Genomic DNA, 9,544 nt, shown 5'->3' with positions numbered 1-9,544 from the left:
TAGAAATAAACAAGAGAGGCGAATGCTACACTTTCTTCTGCCTCCATTGCAGACAAAAAACCACGCACCGCATTCTGCAGCTGTGTGGTGACCTCAGCAACGTCCGTCATAAAGTACGTTCATTGCAACGGGCGTACTTCGTGCGCTCGTGTGGCCCCAGCCTAAATCTACCCAGAAGGCAGTACCTTCATACTCATTTTCGTGAAAACATGAGTCTTCGCAGAATTGAGATTTCTTAGAGGTGTGGTGTAGAGAAAGTGTAGTAAAAGTACCATGGGTGCACTAAGTCACTTCTGAGGCTACGTCATATCTTGAGCAGAAAACCTTACGGATGAAAAGTCTTGCACTCTAAATGCAATCTCTTATATGTTGATTTTGGTTCCAGTTGAATGTTTAGGAGACAGAACATTGTAATGTGTATAGTCTTTATTGTGCAATGATCGTGAGATAGGCGGTTATATCAGGACCCGTTTCTGGGCAATTGCTCGGTAAACACGTTCCCGCGGCAACAGTTGTGCATGCAGCGGGGTAAATGGGATGTTGCCTACGCGGTCCGCGCCGAGGATATATAAAGAAGAGAATTGGGGCAACGAGGCCACGAAAAGGGAACCCAGTGCCTGGGGTATAACTAGGTCACCCTCTTTCTGGGGGATATAAATACGGGGATCTGACCCTTCAGGTTGGGGGTCTCGAATCTGAGACAGTAAAATGTGGTAATGAGTCCCGCGGGACTCGGACCTTAGAACGACTGCGCTGGCGAGGACCAGCAGCAATTGTAAAAGACACACCCTCATAACTGCAAGTGTTCTGTTGGAAAATCAAGTTACTGGTCGTGAGTCTCAAGGGGCGTGTCGCCAAGACGAAGTGATTGGCGGTAAACCCTCAGTCATAAAGTAACTCGTGAGTCTGAGTTCGGTTGATAGTCGGCAGTCAGTCCTATAAGGGACTTCAGCACGGAAACGGAGGAATAGCCGTTGTTAACATCCATTACCACGAAACGTCTAGTGAAATCACTGCAGAGGAATAAACATTGTTAGGTGCCGTTACCCGGAGACGTCTAGTAGCAGACTGGAGAAAACTTATCGTGTAGTGATTTGTGAAGTATGGAAATCAGAAATATTATTATAGTACTTTGTAGTTGCGACATGTAAATGGAGTCACGAATCCAAACTCCGTCTATTGTCACACCCAACACATGACAGTATAGAAACTCGCTGGGTATATAATATAACATAACGTTATACCTCGCTGTCTGATGTGACGCACCGTCAAATATCTTTTATACGCGGTTTTAATTTCTAAGAATAGCAAGAAATGTGGCAGACAGCGAAGTTCGCATTGAAATGAAATACTCGTAGATGGAAAGTGATAGTTGTTTTATTTTAGACTTTTCAGAAAAAAACATTTATTTGACCTTCATTACACCGTGCAAAGGAAGGCCGAGGCCAACACCAATGCCAACTAGAACACTTCGTGACTGCATACCTCAAGCGATTACGATGCGTTTACAGCTTTGGATTGGGTAAGGTAACATGCAACATAGCCCGTGGTTTACGAGTCACGTAAGTTGTTTCTTTTGGGGGAAAATGGTTAGAGCTATCTCTGTAAGAGGCCGTGGAGGCCCATAGGGTCGTGAGACGTCGAGGCTCCCACATTTCTAGACAATCGACAAAGTAAGTGCTTATGTTTGAAACAGACTCAGCAAACAGGTTGACTTAGTGGTAACGCTGTACGCCGCTGTTCGTGAGGTGTTAACGTTGGAATCTCGGCTGGGACAGCACTGCTGTTAGACCACGGCTATCTCCTTCAGAATCCTATCCAATTCATGATCCATCTCTCATCCTGCCGTTCAACACAACATAGTCTCGGGAATGATAGCGCCCTTGAATAACCCACCCCAGCAGAAAAGACACAAGGTCTACTCTTACAGCAGTGCACGAGCCGCCACTGGTAGGTTCACTCGTAGAGCAGCACACGAGCCGCCACTGATTGATAGGTCCACTCATACAGCAGCACACGAGCCGCCACTGGTAGGTCCACTCGTAGAGCAGCACACGAGCCGCCACTAAATGATAGGTCAACTCATACAGCAACTCACGAGCCGCCACTGATGACATAGGATCCCCACGAGCTGCCACTAAATGATAGGTCAATTCATACAGCAACTCACGAGCCGCCACTGATGACATAGGATCCCGAAATATTAAGAAATGTATACACACGATGTACGTGTATGGAGAATGTCCCTGAGTTTATCTTGCTATAGTTAGAATTAGTGGCATTTAAGTCATTGTTACTGCCAGCCACCAACATATTTCCATACCATATGAAGATAAATGTTACACCTATTCTTGTGCACTGCTTATAATGTGCCTCGCTTCGACCGTCATCTCGTTAACCTGCATAACTCTTATTTTCTTCCATCCCAAAATGCATCACTTTGGTATATCCGTTGAAATATCAGGTAAAGTTCGTCCACTATACGAACCAGGTTACGTCATATCTCATATGGGCAACCATACGGAAGAAAAAGTCCTGTTACATGTTTCAATTTCCTACCGTCGTATGGATATAACTTGGTTGAAAATAGAACTATAAGGAACTTTATATAGGGATATATCTTAACAGAAGAGGTCTTGATCGATACGATCTATTAATATCAGGTGTCCAGATGAAAGGTATCCTAAGTAAAAAAAATTATATCTCGAAAAAATAATTGTCATACACGTATCAGGTTTATGTCATCTGTAAAGAAAACCCTGTAAGATTTTTTTTCATGCCTGGCCTACGCGCATGCGCAGCCACATTTCTGCCACCATATTAGGAATCACTTGGACAGTGATGGCTGGGAGATAGATCGGCAGAAGTGGTTCAATCGCTTTGCCTCTTAGGTCGCCAGATTTAACTCCATTGAACTTTTTTCTTGTGGGTATATGTGAAGAACATTGTCTACCAGGTTAAGATCGACGACCTGCAACACCTGAAAGCCTGCATAAGGGACGCTGTGGCTATGGCAACACCAAACATGGTGGATCGTCTCGATGTTTGTCGTGCCACCAAGGGAGCCCACGTTGACATTTACTGAGAAAGTTATATATTCAGAAAGAACTTTTATAGTTTCCATTTGTAGTGGTGTAACCCATAAATGTGTATAATAAAAGCTTTTGAGATATCATTATTTATTTTGGATACTTTCATCTGGACACTATATATGAAAATGCATTTAACTATTTTAATAATACATGTTTCGGCCACTTGTACGAGTACATATCCATCAGCGGTGCTTTTCAGTAGCCGAAGGCAGCCGTAAGTGGTTCGTCCACCGGAAATCTGATTGTCCAGTGGGCCACACATGTGTCTTTATGTCCAGTGGGCCCCACATATGCCTTTATGTCCAGTGGCCCCCACATGTGTCTTTAACCCCTTCTCTTATGTCCTCTTGCGTGCACTTAATGGGGCCTGTGGCAGTCTTGCGGAAAATGGGATGCCCACTGAGACGAGTGTTCCACTCGTGTCTCCGGATATGAAAATGATTATAATTTCACGCCCATTTCTCCTGACGTGCTTTCAGCATGTGCAGTTTTTACAATTACCGTAATTTAGAATGAGGGCGGAGTCACCTGTATGCATCGTATGTTGTTAACGTACTTTTTTTTCCTTGGCACTACAGCCCCAGTGGGCCTAGGCCTACCTCCATGAACTTCTCCGTTCACGTTAACGTACCTTAATGTATCTAATGTCTAGACACTTGCTCAGGATTCGATAATTCAGAAAATTCCTTCCGGCTTTCCCACCAATATCCTATGTGCATTCCTCCTATCCCTCATTCGTGCTACATGCCCCGCCAATCGCATCCTCCTTGACTTCATCATCATAATTATACTTGGCGAAGAGTAGAAGTTATGAAGCTCCACATTATGCAGTTTTCTCCAACCTCCCTTCACTTCATCTGTCATCTGTATATTGAGTTGAATTGACTTGAGAGTAACCTTTAAAGTCGCTCAAGCACTTTGTTGTGTCAGTTGTGCCCCTCGCTGCAGTATTGCTTGTGCTGTTTCAAGAGCCTCGACCTCAGCTAGAGCCTACAACTTTCCATACTTGAGGTCTTCTTAATGACCGTGGACTCGGCCAATGCAGAGTCTGTACCCAGATCGAGAGGGGCTTACAGCTGAAAGGGGGGTAATCTAGTCCAGCCGACCTCTGTGATTCTCCGACAGACAGGTGACCTACCACCACCGACCCCAGATGGACTACCAGCCGAGTCCTTAGTTTCCATGACTAGAGTAAGGTGAAAAAAGTAAAGCGATCCTGTAACAGGCCGTGAAGGCCCATAGGGTTGTGAAACGTCGAGGCTCCCACATTTTGTAGACAATCGGCTCACAGATGGCGGTAAGGCTGTCAGCCTTACGCGCCGGCCGCCCTTTACCCCCAGGAAGATTCCTGGTACTAATTTCTGTTAGAGGCTGAGTCGAACCCAGGGCCATAATGCGGCTAGGAGGATTAGATCAACTGAAAAAAAAATCTAATGGCCTCGTAGAGAATCGAACCCGCCATCTTCTGGCTTCTAGCATAGTGCCTCACCCAATTACACTACCGCATGCCCCTTCCTTGACAAGAGTATCTGTCGAATCTGTCCGTCTGTGTATATAACTCTGTCTGTCTATCGAAAACTGTATAATTAGGAGCTTCATAACTTTTACTCTTCGCCAAGTATAATTAGAGTGATCAAGTCAAGGAGCAGAGATGGACGGGGCATGTATCACGAATATGGCGAAGAAAAATGCATATAGGAAATAGATGAGAAAACCACAAGGAAAAAGACCAGTGGGAAGACCAACACATAGGTCGGTGGATAATATTAAAATGGATCTTAGAGAGATAGGATGGGATGCTGTGGACTGGATTGATCTGGCTCAGGATAGGGACTAGTGGAGGACTCTTGTGAACATGGTAATGAACGGGTTCCATAAAATGCTGGGAAGTTCTTAGATAGCTGCACAGTTGGCGGCTTGAGTAGAAGGGCTGAGCTCCATGAAGTTAGTTTAGTTAGCTGTCTGTCTAATCTATGTATCTTTCCATCCAAGTGGCTCAACTTAGAAGCCTCTGAGAGGTTAGAGATAAAGCACAGCATAAGAGCACCTCCCAAGAGATAGAAATGTTCGCTAATTACGTCAGTTTGTCAGAAGGCGAATTCAAGCCTTATATCCCATTTTAACATTAAGTCTTGCTGGCATTGGAAATGTTCTGTAGTTGTTGCAAGTTATAAAGCTTTTCTCTTATAAGTATAGGAATTTCAAGATTTTAGAATACGAATTACGTAATGCATCGTATAAGAATGAAGGTGAAAATGTTTGAGTCTGTCCAGCGGCTCCCGCTTGGTGGCTCCTTGCTGGCTGGCTGGAGTCTTGACATGCAGTGGCTTTAACTGGTACAAGTTAGTGAAGAATTCAATACGTAATTATTGAAGAAACGTCCAGTGGTATTTCGGGAGTTTAGGTTTTAGGGTTTGTTTTTCATTTACCGTTCAACTTAGAATTTTATTCGGGGTAGCGAATACGTGGGAAAGTAGGTGATTGAAGATTGTTTTATTTTAAAGGAAAAAGGTAGAGTTAAGCACTATGCCATGAAGACATGGGAGAGTGGAGGTATAGCTCCATCATTCTTGACCTTGGCATTAGGTAGAGTGGTCAGCATCACGCCACGGCCGCTTTACCCCCGGTAAAAGTCAGCCCCGTTACCCAGTTTGTAGGAAGCTGGGTGGATCCCAGAGCCAGTTTGGATGCTGCGGATAAGAGAAAGATCTTGCCCTGCAAGGAATCGAACCCCGGTCGTCCAGCCCCTAGCACGTCGATATACCTAATGCGCTATCGGACTCCTGGTAATTTTATAGTTACCTCAACAACGATTTTGTTCTGGCGGAAAATGATAGTACGTGTGAGTAACGTACAACTTAATGAACTTGGCTGTGTCTTTGCGTATTTTTTATCGTCTTGAATTTTGTTCAAATACAACGTTTCGGAAGTTGAATATTTTCCGTCTTCAGGTCTTAAGGGTAAAGTTTTACCTCCAGTTGGTTCCGTTACAAAGAATAGTCTCTTGTCAGTGGATCAGGCACCACAGTTCTTGTTTATATCTGATTATCCAATCCTCTTGCTCGGTTATAGGCTAATGCACCGTACGGTTGTCGAGCAGACGAGAACCGGCGTGCTCAGCGTGGATAGCGTTGTCTGTATACCGACTAGATGCGGGATGGACGTCAGTGTCAAGAATATTCATCTCCACATCGTCCAGACGGTCCAGACCGGCTGTGGGATCCACCCAACCTTTTATCCAATGGGTACAAGGGGGCGCTTTCTCCTGGAGTAAAGGGGCCGGAGCTTGAAACTGACCACTCACCTCCAGTTAGTGCCGAGGTCAAGAAAATGTGGATCTATACATCCACTCCCCCATACGTCTTCATGGCATAGTGCTTAATTAGTTGAGCACAGAGACAACTTTCCTTACAGTCGCCGAGCCCAGGACTCGAGAATTGCTTCACGTGTAAACATAACGCAGTTTTGTGGCGTACCTTGTATCGTGGTATAGGATTCTTTAAATTTTCAACGAAATTAAGTGTGTGTTCCACAGTTCTGATAGCTTTGCACAGACGGTTTCATTAAGGTTTAGCATGAAAATGTCATACAGTTTACTCGTAGAATTTTTAAGATTTGGTGATATGTACATATTTACAAACGTTAATAGTATGTCACGTTCTTGTACAAGGAAGTACATTTATATGAGGTTTATGTGAGAAGTTAGAGGTTTTGTCATGCAGAAAGCAGCTTTGCGTCGTCTGTAGCGTAAAACTAATATTTATCCTGTTCGTTAGTGTAAATACGATGTAGTCCTTTACAGGAAGAAGAGTTGTCAAACACTGCTGTCGGAACCTAACACCGCACTCCCTCAGTTTCATGGACAAGTCATTGGACTCTTTCCTCTGCACTTCCATAAACGTGAGCATTTATTTAAGCAGGCAACGTAAAGGACGCCTTATTTTTATTTACTCTTGCGGACATATTTGTTTTTCATGTGTTCCATTGTCTTCGTTTCTAATCTAGTATGTGACATGAAATTGGTAGGATCAGTCGGTTCAGTCGGTATAGCGACGGACTAAGGCTGGACGGCCGGGGTTTCGTTTCCTGGCAAGAGTAACAGATTTTTCTCTACTCCACAGAGTTCAGGCACACTCTTAGGCCCACCCAGATTAAAATTCGAAGGGTAACGATGAATCTTTCTGCAGGAGTAATGTGGCCGGGGCGTGAAGCTAACCAATCACTTCCATCTAGTACCGAGATCAAGAATGACGCAGTTGTACCTGCAATACCCATACGTTTTCATTGCATAGTGCTTAATTAAGCACAGGAACAACTTTACATGTACCTTACATGTAACACATAGGCACGTGAAGTTACTTTATCTGCGAAATTAAGAAATGCGGTGGATATAGCCTCTATCCCATTGTAACTCCATTGTGCTCTCATCGGTGGAACAGAGGACAACAAGATATCCTCAAGGTGCATTTGGATATTCGTGTGAAATATCCGCCTCATTTTTCCGATTTAACAAAAATTGGATTTTCTGGACAGATTTTAGTAAAATTCACCTATATGAATTGAAATGACACGAAAACCTAACCAAGGAGAGCCGATTTGTTTCATGCGAACGGACGCGGACCCGTAATTACATAAGGAAGGGAGAAACGCGCTTTCCGCAAGTGTGTAACAGGGACAGGGAAAATTGTCTGCAGTCTAGCTGCAGTTGTTGGTACAACTTCCATGAGGCATCAGTACTGGGTCTGACATGAATACCTTCCCGTCGGTTTTGGCCAGTCGGAAGGTGGCGAATAATGCTGTTTAGTTTATTTCTGTATTATCTTCTTTAGTTACATCACATCACATATTGTTAATAGGCTTAAATTTACAATTTCTATTTTTGTTTATTTTTGTATATTTATTTTTGTTCTTTCTCCGTGCACCCAGGCTCGTTTCTTTTTTCTTTGTATGTCCAAATGCCCAGTGTTTTTGGGGGGGGGTGTTAATGTGTGCCTTATCCATTTTAAGGCAACATGATACAAGCCGGAAGGTCGCGGGTTAAAGTACCGTTGAGGTGGATTTTTTTTATTTTCAATTTACCTATTTCCCAGCCGCAATATGGCCCTGGAGTCGACTCAGCCTCTGACGGAAATGACTACCAGGAATCTTCCTGGGGATAAATGGCGGCCGGCGCCATCTGTGAGCCGATTGTCTGGAGAAAATGTGGGAGCCTCGACGTCTCACAGCCCTATGGGTCTTCACGGCATGTTACAGGGATAGCTTTACGTTTTACCTTTTTATCCATTTTATTGGAGAAGTACAGGGCGATTCCAAATTATTGTCTGTGTTTCCGTGGCCTGTAAACGGAAACCCCGACAATAATTTATCACCCTCAGTATAGGACTATTACTTATGCACGTTAACAGAGTTTTGATAGAAATGCAAGTTTTATTTCCTGCTTTCTCTGTTTCGTATCTCGGACCTGATAGCAAACATCGAAACTTGTTATGAAATTAACCCCTCAACTTTTGCCCATATGTACTGTAGCCATAGCTGTTAACGACGGTGTGTAAGTATTCCGGTGGACTCTTCATATGTGATTCGATTACTCATTCCTAATCTGTTTTTTTTTACTTACATGGATGAACTTAATTTCCTGATTTGCGTGTTATTCCTTCTTTAAAGCTTTATATAATAATATTAAGGGTAATAAAACTGACTGTAGTTATTATCGGGGGATATCACTGCTATCAACTTCATATAAAATTTTGTCCAATATTCATTCATAATAATTCATAATTCATAATTTTACTTACATCCATAACTGTAAAATATACAATCGGATAAAGTCAAAGAGAATATATAGATTTAATAACAATCACACCTAACATAATCAAAGAATACATAAATACTTAAATAAATTATATAAAAAACCACCAGCACATGCATTAACAGACAATTACGGTCATTTAATTCAACGTCTTACATATAAAGAAACTCCTGAAGAGAGTAGAAGGTACTGTGCAACAAATAACACTTCAATTTCCTCCTAAACACTTTAAAATCAGATACATTCTTTAACTCCACCATAGGAAGATTATTGTTTTTATGATAAAACATAAAATCTCCAGTATATACAAAGAAGTAACAGTTAAAATTTCTAATTCACCAAACAGCCTTCTGCAGGATGCCCGATTATCAACGCCCATAATGGCTCTTATGCATTTTTTTTTGTACTTTAAAAACTGTATCTATCTCTTTGCCTCCACCACCCCAAACATAATACCATACTTAAATATGGATTCAAATTTAGTAAAATATACATTTCTTAATACCTGTAAACTAACAGAATTACGCAAGGATGTAACAGTCCAAACCTTTTAATACTCTTTAATGGACGCTATGTTCCCCTTTAGCCATTTCAGTAGAGTGACTGATTTGTTAGGGAGACTCATCCATTAAGAAGTTATGAC

The 9,544-nt window shown here is 42.6% G+C and overlaps 1 protein-coding gene across 3 annotated transcripts in view; it reads left to right on the top strand.

The window, feature by feature from the left end:
- LOC111865359 (unc-112-related protein) overlaps positions 1–9,544 on the top strand; it is a 194,880-nt gene that overhangs the window by 112,116 nt on the left and 73,220 nt on the right. The window contains exons 1-2 of one of the 3 annotated variants that reach the window (XM_023853310.2): positions 6,116–6,119; positions 8,625–8,626. The exons of the other annotated variants lie outside the window; for them this stretch is intronic. The gene's annotated coding sequence lies outside the window, so the exon portion shown is untranslated. Of the gene's footprint in view, positions 1–6,115; positions 6,120–8,624; positions 8,627–9,544 lie in introns of those variants that run through there. 3 annotated transcript variants of the gene reach the window in all.

Source organism: Cryptotermes secundus, unplaced genomic scaffold, assembly GCF_002891405.2.
Source record: "Cryptotermes secundus unplaced genomic scaffold, Csec_1.0 scaffold114, whole genome shotgun sequence".
NCBI classification, from domain to species: Eukaryota; Metazoa; Arthropoda; class Insecta; order Blattodea; family Kalotermitidae; genus Cryptotermes; species Cryptotermes secundus.
Note: the sequence above shows the minus strand (reverse complement) of the source record. Positions and strands in the feature narration are given on the sequence as shown.